At 33.8% G+C, this 17,510-nt stretch overlaps 1 protein-coding gene and 1 pseudogene across 2 annotated transcripts in view; both read left to right on the plus strand.

The window, feature by feature from the left end:
* The window catches only part of SOS1 (SOS Ras/Rac guanine nucleotide exchange factor 1), a 134,573-nt gene that overhangs the window by 35,117 nt on the left and 81,946 nt on the right, over window positions 1-17,510 (plus strand). The window lies entirely within an intron of this gene.
* LOC135323074 (large ribosomal subunit protein uL23-like) lies at window positions 1,373-10,491 on the plus strand (annotated as a pseudogene).

A 17,510-nucleotide genomic window follows, 5' to 3' on the forward strand; every position in this document is an offset into this window, starting at 1 on the left:
TTATTGGATTTTATTTGCTATTATTTTGTTGAGTTTTGCATCTATGTTCATCAATGATATTGGCCTGTAATTTTCTTTTTTCTTAGTGTCTTTGTCTGGTTTGAGTATCAGGGTGATGGGTTGCTTCATCGAATAAGTTTGGGAATATTTCCTCCTCTTCAGTCTTTTGGAAGATTTTGAGAAGGATCAGTGTGAATTCTTTGTATGTTTGGTAGAATTCCCCAGTGAAGCTATCTGGTCCTGGACTTTTCTTTGCAGGGACATTTTTTATTGCTGATTCTAGTTCACTTACAGTGATCAGTCTGCTCAATATATCTATTTCTTTTTGAGTCAGTTTTAGTGGACTGTATGTTTCTAGAAACTTGTCATTTTTTCTAGGTTGTCCAGTTTGTTGCCATATAGTTGTTCATAGTATTCTCTTACAGTTTTTTGTATTTCTGTGGTGTTGGCTGTAATTTCTCCGTTATCCTTTCTTTCTTTATTTGTGTCCTCTCTCTTTTCTTCTTGGTGAAGCTGGCCAGAGTTTTCATGATTCTGTTCACTCTTTCAAAAATCCAGCTCTTGGTTTGATTGATTTTTTAAATCTCTTTTATTTATTTCCTCCCTGATCTTTTATTATTTCTTTCCTTTTGCTGACTTTAGCAAAGTTTGTTCTTTTTCTAATTCTTTTAGGTGATAGATTAGGTTGTTTATTTGAGATTGTTCTTGTTCTTTGAGGAAGGACTGTATTGCTGTGAACTTCCCTCCTAGGACTGCTTTTGCTGTATCCCATAGATTTTGTGTGGTTGTGTTTTCATTGTCATTTGTCTCAAGGTATTTTTAAATTTCTTCTTTGATTTCATCATTGACCCACTGGTTTTTCAGTAGCATGTTGTTTGGTCTCCATGTAGTTGTGTTTTTCCCTCTTTTTACCCCCTGTGGTTGATTTCTAGTTTCACACCATTGTGGTAAGAAGAGTTGCTTGAAATAATTTCAGTCCTCTTAAATTCACCGAGGCTGTTTTCTTCTCTTGAAATGATCTCTATTCCAAACCATTTTGTGCGTAGTATACTTTTCATTATTCTTTTAGATCTTCCCTGTGAAGAATATATTTGTCACATTTGAACCCAGTAGTCAGTAGATTCCCTTCTTTGCCAGGGACACCCAGCCATGTTATAGAATAGTAGAAAGATGTAGGTAAGAGCCACTTCTGACATTCTTGTTTTACACTGATACCCACTGTAGCCTTACTGTCTACCATCATGGAATTGGTGGGGAAAAGGCACATTTTACTGGACTATAGTTTTCAAAGCATTAAAATGCCTTTAATTTCTGCTGGATGATATGGGATATCTGTGAGGGAAAAAAGTTTTATTTGGTTTCTTGTTACATTTTTTTTCCTTTTTTTTATTGAAGTATCATCGATTTACAATGTTGTGTTAGTCTCTAGTGTACAGCGTAGTGATTTAGTTATACACATACATATATATTCTTTTTCATGCTCTTTTTCATTATTGGTTACTTCAAGAAATATAATTCCATGTGCTGTACAGTAGGACCTTGTTGTTTATTTAATATATAGTAGTTAGTATCTGCAAATCCTAAACTCCCAATTTACCACCCTACCCCACATTTTTGTTTTAACATGATTTAATATCTAACTACTTCTTGCTGTTTTGATAGGCTAGAAGCACAATATGATAAAATTATTAAAAATAAAATTTCAGGCTTGTTACCCATATATGAAACTGATTGTTTGCTAATTTCATGTGTCACCGATACTTCAAGCATAATGAACTCCAGATCATTCAGATCATCATATGATCATCTCAACAGATGGAGAAAAAGCATTTGACAGAATTCAATCTTTTATGATAAAAGCTCTCAATAAAGTGAGTATAAAGGGAATGTACCTCAATATAATAAAGGCCATATATGACAAGCCTAACAAACTGACAGAGCAGCTAACATCAGCTTTTCCCCTTAAGATCTGGAACAAGGGTGCCCACTTTTACCACTTTTATTCAACATATTATTGGAAGTCCAGAGCAGTGAGGCAAGAAAAATAAATAAAAGGCATCCAGATTGGAAAGGAAAAAGTAAAACTGTCACTGTTTGTTGATGATATGATTTTTATATATAGAAACCCCTAAAGACTCCACCAAAAACTGTTGGAACTAATAAACAAATTCAGTAAAGTGGCAAGGTACAAAATCAGTATTTAAAAATCTGTTGCATTTTTATTCATTAACAATGAACTCTCAGAGAAATTAAGAAAACAATCCCATTTACAGTTGCATCAAAAATAATAAAATATCTAGGAATAAATTTAACCAGGAGATGAAAGGACCTGTGCACTGAAAATTACAGGACACTGATGAAAGAAATTGAAGAAGACACATAGAAATGGAAAAAATATCCTGTGTTCATGGATGGAACAATTTTAATGTATTCTTAAAATGTCCATATAACCCAAAGCAAGCTATAAATTCAATGCGATCCCTATTAATTCCAATGACATTTTTCACAGAAATAGAACAGATAATCCTAAAATTTTTATGGAAGGAACCACAAAAGATTCCAAATAGCCAAAGGAATCTTGAGAGGGATCACAGCTGGAGGCATCACATTCCTTGCTTTCAAACTATACCACAAAGCTACTGTAATCAAAATACTATGGTTTTGATTTAAAAGCAAACAGATCAGTGTAACAGAATAGGGAGCCCAGAAATAAACCCATGCATAGATGGTCTATTAATTTGCAACAAAGGAGGCAAGAATATGCAGTGTGCAAAAGCACAGTCTCTTCAGTAAGTAGTTTGGGAAAACTGGACCACTAACTTACACCCTGCACAAAATTTAACTCAAAATGGATGAAAGATTTGAATGTAAGATCAGAAACCATAAAACTACAAGAAAACATAGGCAGTAAGCCCTTTGACATTGTGCTTGGCAATATCTTTTTGGGTCTGACTCCAAAGGCAATGGCAGCAAAAGGAAAAATAAATGAATACGTCAAACTGAAAAACTCTGCACAGGAAACCATTAACAAAATAAGAAAGCAACCTATTGTAATGGGAGAAAATACTTGCAAATCATATACTTAATAAGAGCTTAATATCCAACATATGTGAAGAATGCATGCAACTTGATAACAACAACAAAAAACAACTAATCTGATTTTAAAATGGGCAGAGGTTCTGAATAGATATTTTTTTCAAGGAAGACATACAGATGACTAACAAGGCACATTAAAAAAGATGCTTAACATCACTAATCACCAGGGCAATACAAATCAAATCTACAATGTGGTACACTCTACATCTATCAGAATGGCTATTACCAAAAGTACTAGAAATAACAAGTTTTGGCAAGGGTGTAGAGAAAAGGGAACCTTTGTGCCCTGTTGTTGGAAATGTAATTTGGTGGAGCCCCTATGGAAAACAGTATAGAGGTTCCTCAAAAAACTAAAAATAGAACTCTCGTATAATCCAACAAGTCCATTTCTGCCTGTGTATCTGAAGAAAATGAGAACACTAATTTGAAAAGATCTCTGCACCCCTGTGTTCATCACAGCATTATTTACAATAGCCAGGGTATGGAAACAACCTGAGTGTCTGTCAATGAATGGATAAGGAAAATGCAGTGTGTGTGTATACATACACAATGGAATACCACTCAGGCATAAAAAAGAATGAAAATTTGCCATTTACAGCCTGGGTGGACCTTGAGGGTTTTGTGCTAAGTGAAATAAGTCAGACTGTGAAAGACTAGTTACCTTATGTTTTTTACTTACGTGTGGAATTTAAAAAATAAAATGAATGAACAAAATAAAGCCAAACTCAGAGATACAGAGAATGAATTTTTGGTTGCCAGAGGTTAGAGGTAAGTGGGCAAAATGGGTAAAGGGGATCAAGAGATACAAACTTCCAGTAAAGAAGTCATGAGGATGTAATGTACAGCATGTACAGTAAAGAAGTCACTGGGAAATAATGTACAGCATGTACAGTAATATTCTATTGTAAGTTTCAAAGTTGCCCACAAAGTAAATCTTATTTATTTATTTTTCACTTTTTTAAACTTTAAATTTTTAAAAATTTTATACAACTTTTAAAGGTTACTTTTCATTTACAGTTATTACAAAATACTGACTATATTCCCTGTGCTATACAGTATGTCCTTGAGCCTGTCTTGCATCCAATAGTTTTTACCTCCTATTCCCCTACCTCCACTGGTAACCACTAGTTTGTTCTCTATATCTGTGAGTCTGCTTCTTTTTTGTTATATTCACTAGTTTTTTGTAATTTTTAGGTTACACATGTGATACCATACAGTATTTGTCTTTCTCTGTCTGACCTAATTCACTTAGCATAATGCCCTCTAAGTCTGTCCACATTGCTGCAAATGGCAAAATTTCATTCTTTTTTATGGCTGAGTAGTATTCCATCATGTGTATATCATATCCTTTTTGTCCATCCATCTGTTGATGGGCATTTAGGTTGCTTCCATATTTTGGCAGTTGTGAATAATGCTGCTATGAACATTGGACTGCGTTTATCTTTTTGGATTAGTGTTTTTGTTTTTGTTTTTGTTTTTCAGGTGTATACCCAGGAGTGGAATTGCTAGGTCATATGGTAATTCTGTTTTTAGTTTTCTGAGAAACCTCCATACTGCTTTCCACGGTGGCTGCACCAATTTACATTCCCACCAACAGTGTACAAGGATTCCCTTCTCTCCACATCCTCACCAACATTTGTTTATTTATGTTCTTTTTGATGATAGCCATTCTGACAGGTGTGAGGTAATACGTTACTGTGGTTTTGATTTGCATTTCCCTCATGATGAGTGATGTTGAACATCTTTTTATGTGCCTGTTGACCATCTGTACTTCCTCTTTGGAAAAATGTCTATTTTGTTCTGCTCATTTTTAAGTCATTTTTTGTTTTTTTGATGTTAAATTATATGAGCTGTTTATATATGTTGGATATTAACCCCTTATTGGTCGTATCATTTGCAGATATCTTCTTCCATTCTGTAGGTTGTCTTTTCATTTTATTAATGGTTTCCTTTGCTGTGCAAAAGCTTTTAAGTATAATTAGGTACCATTTGTTTATTTTTGCTTTTGTTTCCTTTGCCCTAGGGGACAGATGCAAAAAAATACTACTGTGATTTATGTCAAAGAGTGTTCTGCCAACAGACTCACAGACATAGTAAACAAACTTATGGTTACCTGCAGAGAAGGGGGGTGGGAAGGAATAAATTAGGAGTTCAAGATTTGCAAATATTAACTACAATATACAAAATAGATTAAAAAACAAATTTTTGCCTTTTTGCGAAGATGGAGCCAAAAGTGAAGAAGGAAGCCCCAGCCCCTCCCAAAGCCGAAGCCAAAGCAAAGGCTCTGAAGGCCAAGAAAGCAGTGCTGAAAGGTATCCACAGTGACAGAAAAAGAGATCTGTTTGTTACCCGCCTTCCAAAGGCCCAAAACATTGCAGCTCAGAAGGTAGCCCAAGTATCCTCAGAAGAGTGCCCCTAGGAGAAACAGGCTTGACCACTATGCCATCATCAAGTTCCCCCTGACCACTGAGTCAGCCACGAAGAAGATAGGAGACAACATCATGCTTGTGTTCATCGTGAATGTCAAGGCCAACGAGCACCAGATCAAACAGGCTGTAAGGAAGCTCTATGACATTGACGTGGCTGAAGTCAACACCCTGATCAGACCTAGTGGAGAGAAGAATGCATATGTACGATTGGCTCCTGACTATGATGCTTTGGATATTGCCAACAAAATTGGAATCATCTAAACTGAGTCCAGCTGGCTAATTCTAAATATAAATTTTTTTCACTATAAAAAACCCCCCAGTTTTTTCTGTCTAGCACAGGGAACTATATTCAATATCTTGTAGTAATCTATAATGAGAAAGAATATGAAAACGAATATATGTATGTTATGTATGACTGAAACATCATTCTGTACACCAGAAATTAACACATTGTAACTGACTATACTTCAATTTAAAAAAAAAGTATTCTGCCTATGTTTTCCTCTAGGAGTTTTATAGTAAGTGGTCTTACACTTAGGTCTTTAATCTGTTTTGAGTTTATTTTTATATATGGTGTTAGAGAGTATTCTAATTTCATTCTTTTATATGTAGCTGTCCAGTTTTCCCAACACCACTTATTGAAGAGACTTTTTCTCCAATGAATATTCTTGCCTCCTTTGTCATAGATTAATTGACTAAGTGTGTGGGTTTATTTCTGGGCTCTCTTGTTGCATTGATCTATGTGTCTGTTCTTGTGCTAGTACCATACTGTTTTGATGACTGCAGGTTTGTAGCACCGTCTGAAGCTAGAGAGTTTGATTTGTCCAGCTCTGTTCTTTCTCAAAATTGCTTTGGGTATTCAGAGAGTCTTCTGTGTTCCTATACAAATTTTAAAATTATTTATTCTAGTTCTGTGAAAAATGCCATTGGTAATTTGATAGGAATTGCACTGAATCTACAGATTGCCTTGGGTAGTATGGTCATTTTAACAATATTCTTCCAATCCAAGAACATAGTATATCAGAAAGTAATCTTTAAAAGTTCTTATTATAAGGAAAGAAAGTTTATAAGTTTTTATGGTGACAGGTGGTACTAGACATATTGTGGTGATAATTTCACAGTATATACAAATGTTGAATCATGTTGTACACCTGAAACTAATGTTGTATGTCAGTTATACTTAAAAAGATATGAAGCATAATGAACTAAACTTTTAATCTCCCTGTTGCTCTCCCAGTTAGTAAAAAATCTGCTTCTTACAGTATTTCTCATCTTAGTAAGTGCATCTGCTTCTGGTGCATCTGGCTAGTGGTCTGGGCCCTACCTAACCCTCTCTAATTTCATTTTCTTCACTCTTCCTTTCGTGTCTGTACATGCTATTCCCTTTGCCTAGAATATCATTCCTTTTACTTCATCAGTCCACTTTTCACCTAAATTCTATTAACCCTTCAGGTTTTGACTTTAATCATCTTTTCCAGAACCACTCAGTTAAGTTAGACCCCCTTTTGTAGCTTCATGGCATCCTTTACTTTAGTAAGAACACTAGTTAATAGCTACAGCTAATATTTAGTAAATATTGACAGTATACTGGTACATAATGTTATAAAAGGATTAATGAGGATTTGCTCAGGGTTATATACCCTGATCAATTTGAAGAACTAACATTTGAATTTAGACAATTTAGCCCACACTTAACCTCTTTACTATTCTGCCTCTTACCATGTTTTTTTTGTTTTTAATTTAATGCCTTGTTCCCCTCTTGTACTTCTAAGCTCTGCAGGGGAGGGATTGTATCTGTCTTACATTCCTGGTATCTAGCAGAGTATCTGTTGAACACATGCAGGTGTGCATTATCATATTTGTGATAGAGCCTCATTTACTCAGTCTGAAAATGGATAAAATTTATAAGAATGTCACCTGGAGTTCACAGATGACATTGACCATTTTATCTTCTAGAAATAAAAGTATCTAAATGTGGAGAAATTAATTTAGTTCATCTGGTAAATCAACTTACTGTTAGTGATCATACATCAAGGAATCTGATCTGTATGGAGAAGACTGAATAAGTTTTCTCTGCTTTTATGCCTTTGATGCTCTAGATTTTAGAACGCAGTGCTTAGAGGTTATGGGCAGTCAATTGGTGAATCTTATTAGAAAGATACTCAAGTCACAAACTGCCATCTGTTGGTATTTTTAGGGAAACTGCCAAAAAATAAACACACGTGTATTAGGAACTGCTTTTCCAGCTTTAAAGATGCATCTTAGAATAGAATCGAAATTTAAATTAGGATAGAATAGATTGGGGGCACTGGGGTTGAAAAAAATGGCAATTTTATAAAGAGCTGCTACCTTTGTCAGGACATTATTGATAAGAGATTTCTGTCACATTTGGAAGACTCTGTGTATTTAAGAAAATGCTTGAAGAAGAATTGAAAAACTTTGAGATTCTTTTTTTGAGTCAGTTCTTTGTTTTATTGGTGGAAACTCTGTAATCATAGAAAGTAATAAAAATTTGGGAAGATGATATTTAAAAAAAGCAAAATAAATGAAATATGATGTGACCTTGGCACTTGACGTGTGTTTGAAATTTGATGTGTGGAGATATTTTCTGAGGGAAAGGACTTTGAATATTGTCTTTTCCATGGCTAATATACACACAGCAGAAAAGCATGAAAAGTCTTTATTTAAATGAAAAATTCAATTAAATCTCTATTTTACTTTACATATACATAAAGTGTTACAAAAGTGCATTAATGTGACGATTATTTTCAGTAGTTTTTTTTTTTTTTGAAGGGGGAGAGTAGTTGGCTTATTCTTCCCCCTTTTTTTCTTCCCTTCCATCCGTATTCCTGCCCTGCCAGATCCCTCTAACCCATGATAATAACCTAGAGTATGTCATCCCATATTTTTCTCCATGTTGTCGTATTCATGTACATATATATATTTATAATACATTATACACACATACAAGTGTGTGTACACTGTTTTTTAGGCATTTTCTGTACTTTTTAAGTTTTCTGTCTTACCCAAGAGTACCTTGTGGACATCTGTCAAATGGCAAAGCTCTGATTGATTCTTATTAACGAGTACATAGTTATTAGTTGACCAGGGCTGCCATAGCAAAGCACCACACCCTTGGTAGCTTAAACAACAGAAGTTTATTTTATTTCCATTCTGGAGACTAGAAGTCCAAGATCCAGACGTTGGCAGGGGTGATTTCTTCTGAGGCCTCTCTCCATCCTTGTGGATGGCTATCTTCTCCTTGTGTCTTCACATAGTCCTCTCTCTCTGCATGTCTGTGCCCAAATTTCTCCTTCTGGTAAGAATACCAGTCATAGTGCATTTGGGCCTACCCTAATGACCCCATTTTAACTTAATTACCTCTTTAAAGATTGTGTCTTCGAATACAGTCACATTCTTATGAAGTACTGGTAATTAGGACTTGAACATACGAGCTTTTTAGGGACACAATTTAGCTCATAACAATAATATTCATAATTTATTCAAACATTCCCTTACTGATGGACATTTACTTCCTAGTTTTTTGTCAGTATAAGCAGTGCTACAGTAAAATCTTTGTATGCATATCCTTTTATTTCCTTAAGACATTCCTAAGAGTGTGTTTGCTGGACCATAGAATATATTTATTTTTAATTTTGATAGTGGTTGCTGGATTACTTTTTTCAAAAAGTCTGTTATCAGTTAGCATTTCTACCAGCAAGGTAATAGAATAACCTTTTCTTAGCATGCCTGTCAACAACAGGTGTTACTGATCATTTAAACTTTTGCTAGTCTCATTGAAGCAAGATAATACCTTTTTTATTCTTTAATTTGCATTTCTCTTGATTTTGTTGAATTTGAGGATCATTTCATATGCTTGTATTGGGAAAATTTTAAATAAAAAGCTTCAGTGAGATTGTAAAAAATTATTTTAAGAAGAAAAACTTGAATTACTGCCTAGATATGTTGCCAGTTCCCACTTAATAATGAGTTGTTTCAAACTCAAATTGGCAAATTGCTTGGGATTTGAAATGGTCTCCTAAAGAGGCAATATTATGAATAATGATTCTCAACTGGCCCTACAGAGCTTGTAGTATAGATAGGATAAGGACTTGGCTTTATTAGGGATGAGAGAATATTTCTGAATTAACCACCAGTTAGTTATGTGCTTACACAGAACACTTATTAGATGTGTCTAAGTAAAATGTTTCATGTACTTTGAATAATAAGACATATTCAATTCATAGAAAAATTTAGATATGCTCAAAAAGACTATTGTACTTTAGTTATATCTGTAGTTCCCATTTTACTTTAATTTACAGACCTTCCTCCCCGAAGTGACTTGTTGAAGGAACTAGATCACTTGTCCTGCAAAATGTCCAACATTCTGAATTTTTCTGTTTACTTTCTTGTGGTAATACTTAACTAGTTCCTCTTATCTGTCTTAATTTTGAGTACTTCACAGGTGGTGCTGTGGTCTTTCTTTACACTGCATCAGTCTGGTCCCAGTTTTAGTGATGCTAGTATTGACCAGGGGATTCAGGAGGTGACAGCCTCAGCCCGCCTTTATAGAGATCAACTCTTCATTTAATGGTTTCATCTATTGATAATTAATGTCTGAACTTATATTATTCAGGTTGCAAATGGGTGATTTTCTAACTTTGCATTTCTTCTACATTTGTTATCTCGAATCCTTCTGTAAGGGAGAATTCCTCATCAACTAGGGCTATTTGATTATCTTGGAGTATAGTTCAGACAGGAAAAGAAGGGTGTATATTAATTCTTTCAGGAAAAGGAATTGGTGTTCCAGTTATTTCCAGTACTTTTCAATGAGGTTTTTTTTTTTTAGCATAATTTTGACCTTATTGATTTTAATAAATTTATTGTCTTTCAATCGGTTACAATTGATTTTGTTTTTGAATTAGTCCATCTTGCCAATAAGAAGACTTTTCGTGATATTCCTGTATTTTTTTTTATTATGACCCATTCATCTTTGAGAGCTTTCTTGCTCTCTGGTTGTAATAAGATGTTTCAAGCTTATATTGTCATTTGCACTTTTATTTGGAATAAAGCGTTAAATATATGTGTATATTTTAAAAAATTTACTGTGTGAATATCTCTTACTATAATTTAAAATTTCTTCAGATAGTAGTTGAGGTAGAATTTTTCAGTAACTACATTTCCTATAATTTATAGGGATTTTTTTTTTTTGCTGTAAGCTGTGTATTTTTAAAATATAGTAAAAATTTAAATTATCTTTACTGTTTTTGTATATACACTTTTTTTGGCCATATATAATAGTCCAAGCTTTCTTCTACAATATGTGTAGGTTCTCAGATTTCTAATTTATTTATATTTTGCTCACATGGCCAAATGTATGATAAATAGTCTTAAAATAAATTTTACCTATTTCAATCATTTTACTGTAACCATTGATCTTTTTTTTTTTTCCTTAATGGTGAATAGCTGACTCTACTCTTTTTTTTTCAGTTTTCAGTTTTATTAAATAAAGTTGATAGTTTGACTGCACATATTCAATAAATATATTGCATGTAAATACATATATACAATATACTGCACATTTTGGAAAATGTACATATATGTACTATTCACTGTTTCTAAGAACAGTTTAGAGCTTTAGCTTTTAAACTTACATAGTTATCAAAGGAATAAAGCCAACTACAAAATAAGAAACAGAATGCAGTAATCCAATCATAAAGGACAGTCAGATGTGCTTATATATATTCAAGAAATCAGTCATCTGAGTTATAAATAATAAGTAGTTCATTTGTGTCCTTTTTTTTTTTTTTTAAGATTTCACATGTAAGTAATATCCTATGCATTCTTCTTTCTGTTTATGGCACCACTGATCTTTTCACATTAGTAAAAAAGAAAAATCTTGAATTTTGGTACTAAGTTATTTGCAAATAGTCATTAAATAAGTTCTGTTTACTTTCTGCAGTTATGACAGCTTGTAGGTTAATAAGTAAATTTATCTCTATCATAAACACACAATAGTTAGGTTGTTTTTTCCTTTTTGAGTATTTGAAACACCACTGGGGCAAATAATTCTCCTTAACCAAAAAAAAATTAAATTACAATCAAAATTTTAAAACCACTCATCTGATAAAAAACAATTTCAACTTTGTTTCCCTAGATAAAGTATATTATAAGAACCTTAAACTAAAGTGTTAAAACTTAAAATTTTTTTTTTAATTGAACTATAGTTGATTTATAATATTGTATTAATTTCTGGTATACAGCATAGTGATTCAGTTAGACACACACAGACATACACACATAGGTATGTATTTTTTCAGATTATTTCCAATATTACAATATAGTTCCCAGTGCTGTACAGTAAATCCTTATTGCTTATCTCTTTTAGTGGTTTGTATATGTTAATCCCACACTTCTAATTTACCCCTGCCCCTCCTTTCTCCTTTGGGTGATTGTAAATTTGTTTTCTATGTCTGTGAATATGTTTCTGTTTTTTTAAAATACGTTCACTTTGTGTTATATTTTAGATTCCACATATAAGTGATACCATATAATACTTGTCTTTCTCTGACTTACTTCACTTAGTATGATAATCTCTAGGTCCATGCATGTTACTGCAAATGGCAATATTTCATTCTTTTTAGTGGCTTAGTAATATTCCATTGTATATATGTATACCACATCTTTATCCATTCATCTGTCAGTGAACATTGAAGTTTGCTTCCATGTCTTGGCTATTGTAAATAATGCTGCTTTGTGAGCATTGGCATGCATGTATCTTTCTGAATTAGAGTTTTGTCTTTTCTGGATATGTGTCCAGGAGTGGGATTTCTGGGATTCCTTAGGTTTTTTTTAAAGGAACCTCTATACTGTTCTCCATAGTGGCTGCACCAATTTACATTCCTATCAACATTGTAGGAGGGTTCCCTTTTCTTCACACCCTCTTCAGCATTTATTATATGTAGACTTTTTTGATGATGGCCACTGAATCCCTTATCTTTCTGAAAAATATTATTCTTGTCTAGTATTTCCTATCCTGGCTCAGTTAGTGCTTTTCTCATTGCAGCCTTACCCCTTAAATAATTACCCAGACATACCTCATTATTTCTTTTATATCTCCTGCTGCTTCTACCTTGTTTCAGATGTTCATTGTGTCTTTTTACAGAGCATGCAGCATCTTTCCAACTACTTTTGCTTCTTGAATTTCATCTTCGTTTTAGCCTATCCTTCATGCTGACACAGAGAGATAATTCAGCAAACAGATTCTAATTATGTCAGTTGTCTGTTTAAAACCCTTCAATCATTTTCTCCTTCCCTGATGACTTCCCAACTTCTTAGCTTGACACACAAGCCTGCCCTTTCTAGTATTAGTTTTTCCCACATGTACTTTTTGGTCCAACTCTTTATTGGTTTCCCTAGCACATAAAATCATGTGTCTTCACCTTTATGACTTTATATGCTACCTCTTTAAGTGAAAGCCCTGTTTACTTAACTGCTGCTTGTCATACGTTATTCCATCCTTTGTGCTCCAGTTCAAATGTATTTCACTTGTAAGACTTCTGATACTCCTCACATACCATCAGCAAGGGTCACTTTTTTTTTTTCCATCACTGTATCTTAAATATAACTCCATTTTGACCTCATCACACTGTGTTAAGTAAGTTGTTTATATGTCTAAGCTCCTCTGTGAGCTGAACTCCTTGAGGGTAGATGCCACGTCCTAATTGACAATTTGTGTCCCCAGCAAATAAGAGGAGCTGGGGAGTTGGGGTAGGGAGATTGTTACATACATAGTCCTAAAGGCTAATTAACAGGTTCCAAGAAATGAGAAAATATTTTCAGTCAATTTTATTTATGGAAAAGATTTAAACTCTCTGATTTATCATTGTCTCTTTCAATTTTTTCTTTTTTACGAACGATTTTTGCTTTGATTTTAAGTAAGCACCTGAAACATCATACATTAACTAGACAGTCATAACACTCAAAAAGAGATTTAATAATCCAAATTTTTATTATTTGCTACGGTAAAGGTTTTGAGAATATCGATTTTATTTCAGATTATCTTGTTATATTTGCAAATAAAAGTAGCAAGTTCTGGGCTCAAAATGTACAAGTGCAGTCTAGAAGCCTTTCTAATTCTTCAGAGAGCCATTAGCTAGAAAAGGCTATTAAAGATTCATCAGAATTCAATATGGTGTTTTCTGGCAGTTTACCCAAGGGGTTCCTGAATGCAGTTAGAGGACTCATGTATCAGACAACTGAGAATTAATACAGACCTAATCCCTTTGCTTTTCCAGATTCCATAAAACCTGATAATAGTAGTCAACAAAGTTGCTTCTTAATCTGTTAGAAATTACTAGAGACAGTGAACTGTCCAGATAGAAGCAAGCAGTTCTTAAGAAAGGTTTAAAATTAATGGGGTGGCATCTTTAATTGAATATGGTGATTATACCTTAAAAGAATTACTGTCATGACCTTATATAATCCTTATTCCTGGCTGTCATTGTATTTTTAGTGAAGTTTTTGCATTTACTCAATTTAAATTACCTAAAGTAAGTGCATTTGAAGAAATATATGAAGTTTTTTGTCTCAGTAAACCTAAGTACTAAATGTTTTTGAAAACTGCATGTAAGAGAAATTCCCAACTATTTTAAACCCAATTTTAAGTGCACAATTGCTCTCAGACACACACCTCCTCAGTGGAATATCAGCTGTGAAGATAGCTTCTTGAAGGCTGTCGTGAGATTTGGCAGTGTAACCTATTCTGTATGGTCTTGAATAATTTGGATCATTTGATCTATTAAATATCTTTGAGTACCATTTAGATGAGATGGAACACTTAGCTGTAACACCATCTCATAGAAGAGAAGTTGTTTTTTTTTAAAATTCTATCTGTGTAGGAATGGTAATGCTGCTTCTGCCTGCTTATTAAAGAAACCCCTTAACAGCATCTTCCTTGAAAGAATAAAGAGCAAAAGTCTGTATTCAGGAATTGGTTCTCTGCTTGTCTTTAAACATTTGTCATTGCCCATGTTTTTCAGTCATAGGTTTTGAAAGTATTGTTTTGATTTTAAAGAATTAAAATCATTTATTAGTCTCTTATATGAAGGAACCTTGTGATCCTAATTTGACAGATTTAAGATGTGGTAAAGGTTAATGTCCAGAAACTTAGAACAGTTTGACATCATGCATTATTTTCTATTTAAGCCTAATTCTTTGATTTATACCTAATAAGTTTTATTTGGCTATTAGTAACCATCAATGAGTAAAACTTTGAATTTCTAAAATTTTATATATCATGAAAGGTGTCAAACTTAGCATTTTAACTATATGTGCCTGAATTATAAGCAGTATTTTTTTAAACTATAGCATTTCACCACTGTAGTTATACAGTTCATTTGATTCTACATGATAAACATTGATTTTAGTTCTGACTGCCATTATATGTTGAATGGTTTCTGCTTCACGGTGTATGCTTCTGAAATTAACCAGACTCCCTAGCCTTACTGCCACCCCCTTTCACTCTTAATTTCAAGAAAGAGATATTTTATTTTATTAACCAGACTCCCTAGCCTTACTGCCACCCCCTTTCACTCTTAATTTCAAGAAAGAGATATTTTATTCCTTTCACCCCTACAACACAGAGGCTTTGTGTATTGCCTAAATGTCAGGGGTTTCAAGTGAAAAGCAAAGAGAAAATGATTCTGTAAGTAGATAAACAAAGCCTTGCCCAATCAGAGCATCAACAGAGGAAATAAACAAGGGAACATGTAATTATAATTCATTATGACAAACTGGATAAAAAGTGTGGTACCTAGTACAAGGGTTAGCACAGAGCAAAGTATAAGGCCCATATGAGCAGGGATTAGTTTTGATTCATCTCTTTATATCCAGCACCTAACAGAGCACCTGGCATTTAATAGATCAGTTAAATGAATGAGGTTAATTCTGCCTTAGAAAGAGACAGGAAATGAGACTTCCCAAATGAGAGATCTGGGTTTTGAAAGTCAAATAGGTAGATGAAAGGGTAAGAGAGTGAGTGAGAGTCATGGAGAACATTGAACTGCATGCTGTGTTCTAGCAAACTGCAGATAGTTTGAATTGCTCAGCATAAAGTGTAAACTGAGGAGCAGCTGGAGATGGAGCTATATTAATGAAGAATTGTGTTGTTTCTATGGATTTCTTTGAAAAGCAAAGAACATTTTTATTTAGTATGATCTGATCAATTTACATTCTTCTGAGCATTTTCTAAAATGTGTTTTGAGGTACCTAAACCACTTCCTCAAAAGGGCTTTGATATTTTTTAAGTTAGTTAGAATTATTGTAGATTAAATATTTTCATCCAAATATTTGTCTATAGTGATAAGCTTTATGTTGAATTTTTAGTATATTTATAATTTTATGTAATATATGGGATCTGTATAATCAATGATCATTTTACCTTTTAAAAAATTTACATTTTCAGATTATAAGATTTATAATGTTGCATTTGCATTTATGACATGCTAATGTTTATTAGAATATGACCATATACTTCAAGCCAAGTTTTATCTAGAAGCGATTATATAAATAGATACAATTCATGGACATTTTACTCCTTACGCTGTTGGGGCTGCTGGAACACTTCCCAGACTCCTCGGGTTTGACAGTCAAGAGTTTACTGCAAAGAGCTTTGGCCTAGACACCAGGAGGCCCAGGTTTGACATTACTAGTTAGCTACAGGATTGTGGGTATCTCTTTTTTATCATCTGCTAAGTAGAGGGACTGAGTTAAATGATTTCTAGGGTCCCTTTTAAATATAAAATTTGTGGTTTTTTAAATCTATAGCTCTATTTTATGTGATGCTAGAGCCTTGAACAGAAATGTAACCCCCCAATTATAGCTACATTTCCCAGGACTACATCTTAGTGTAACCAGGGGCTGTCTGTACTGTGTTTTTCATTTGTGAGTTATCTCTGTGTGTCTGATGATAGTTTTTCTTGTTCAGCTTTTATAATAAGTGCCCCACCTCAATGTTATCTTTGGGATTTTGGTAAGATAGGTGGAGATACCCAGCAAGTAATGTGGAGTATGAGTCTAAAACTCAGGAGAAAGTCAGGGCTAGAGGTAGATGTGGAGTCATCCACACAGGTGATAAAAATGTGGAAGTCAATGAGATTAGCTGGTGGGGAAAAAAACAGAAGAGGGCAGACAGACAAGAATGGAATCCACATTTGAGGGGTAGGTGTAGATATGGAACTCAATAAGGAACGAATAGAAAAAAGGAACAACAACAAAAAAAGAGCAGAATAGATTGTGTCACTGATACTAAGAAAAGAGAGTTTAAAAAATAAAAAGGACTTGACTTGAGACTCCCTACCAAAAAAAAAAAAAAACAAAACCCTACCATGTGGTGTCAGGGTTCACTACTAAAGGAAGATAAGTAGATAAGTCAGCCATGAGGATGTCTAAAAAGACAGTTTAGGCGAATGGAGGCATGTAATTCAATGTATAAAAATAAAACTTTTGTCAAGTTTCAGTTTTGTTTTTTTTTAAAGGTGTTTTTATCATGCTTAGTGTTGAAGAGAAGTAACTTCATGAGGTTCGTTACCTACACACAGTAGTCAAAATGTGATGGCCTGGTGAATGGAAAGCTGAGAAACATGAATTCTGGATTCTCGTCCATACTCCATCCATTATTTTAACTGCACAACCATTCAGTCATCTAATAGGGTAAAGAGATTTGTAAACAGATCATTTATAGTCAGGTTGGTAATTGCTATACCAAAGATGATCAGAAGTGCTTGGGCAAATGATTTAAGGCTTTTGAGGCTCAGTTTCTTCACCTGTAAAATAATGATAAATTGTTTTAAACCTCACACTTCATGTAGCACCCCCTCACACAGTTCTGAATTGTCATAATGTTATTTGTGTCTAAAATATTTTTCTTTAGAAAGTAGTGTAAGTGCATATATTCGTATACATACACATATCTGTGTAATTTTA

This window comes from Camelus dromedarius, chromosome 15 (assembly GCF_036321535.1).
Source record: "Camelus dromedarius isolate mCamDro1 chromosome 15, mCamDro1.pat, whole genome shotgun sequence".
Taxonomy (NCBI): domain Eukaryota; kingdom Metazoa; phylum Chordata; class Mammalia; order Artiodactyla; family Camelidae; genus Camelus; species Camelus dromedarius.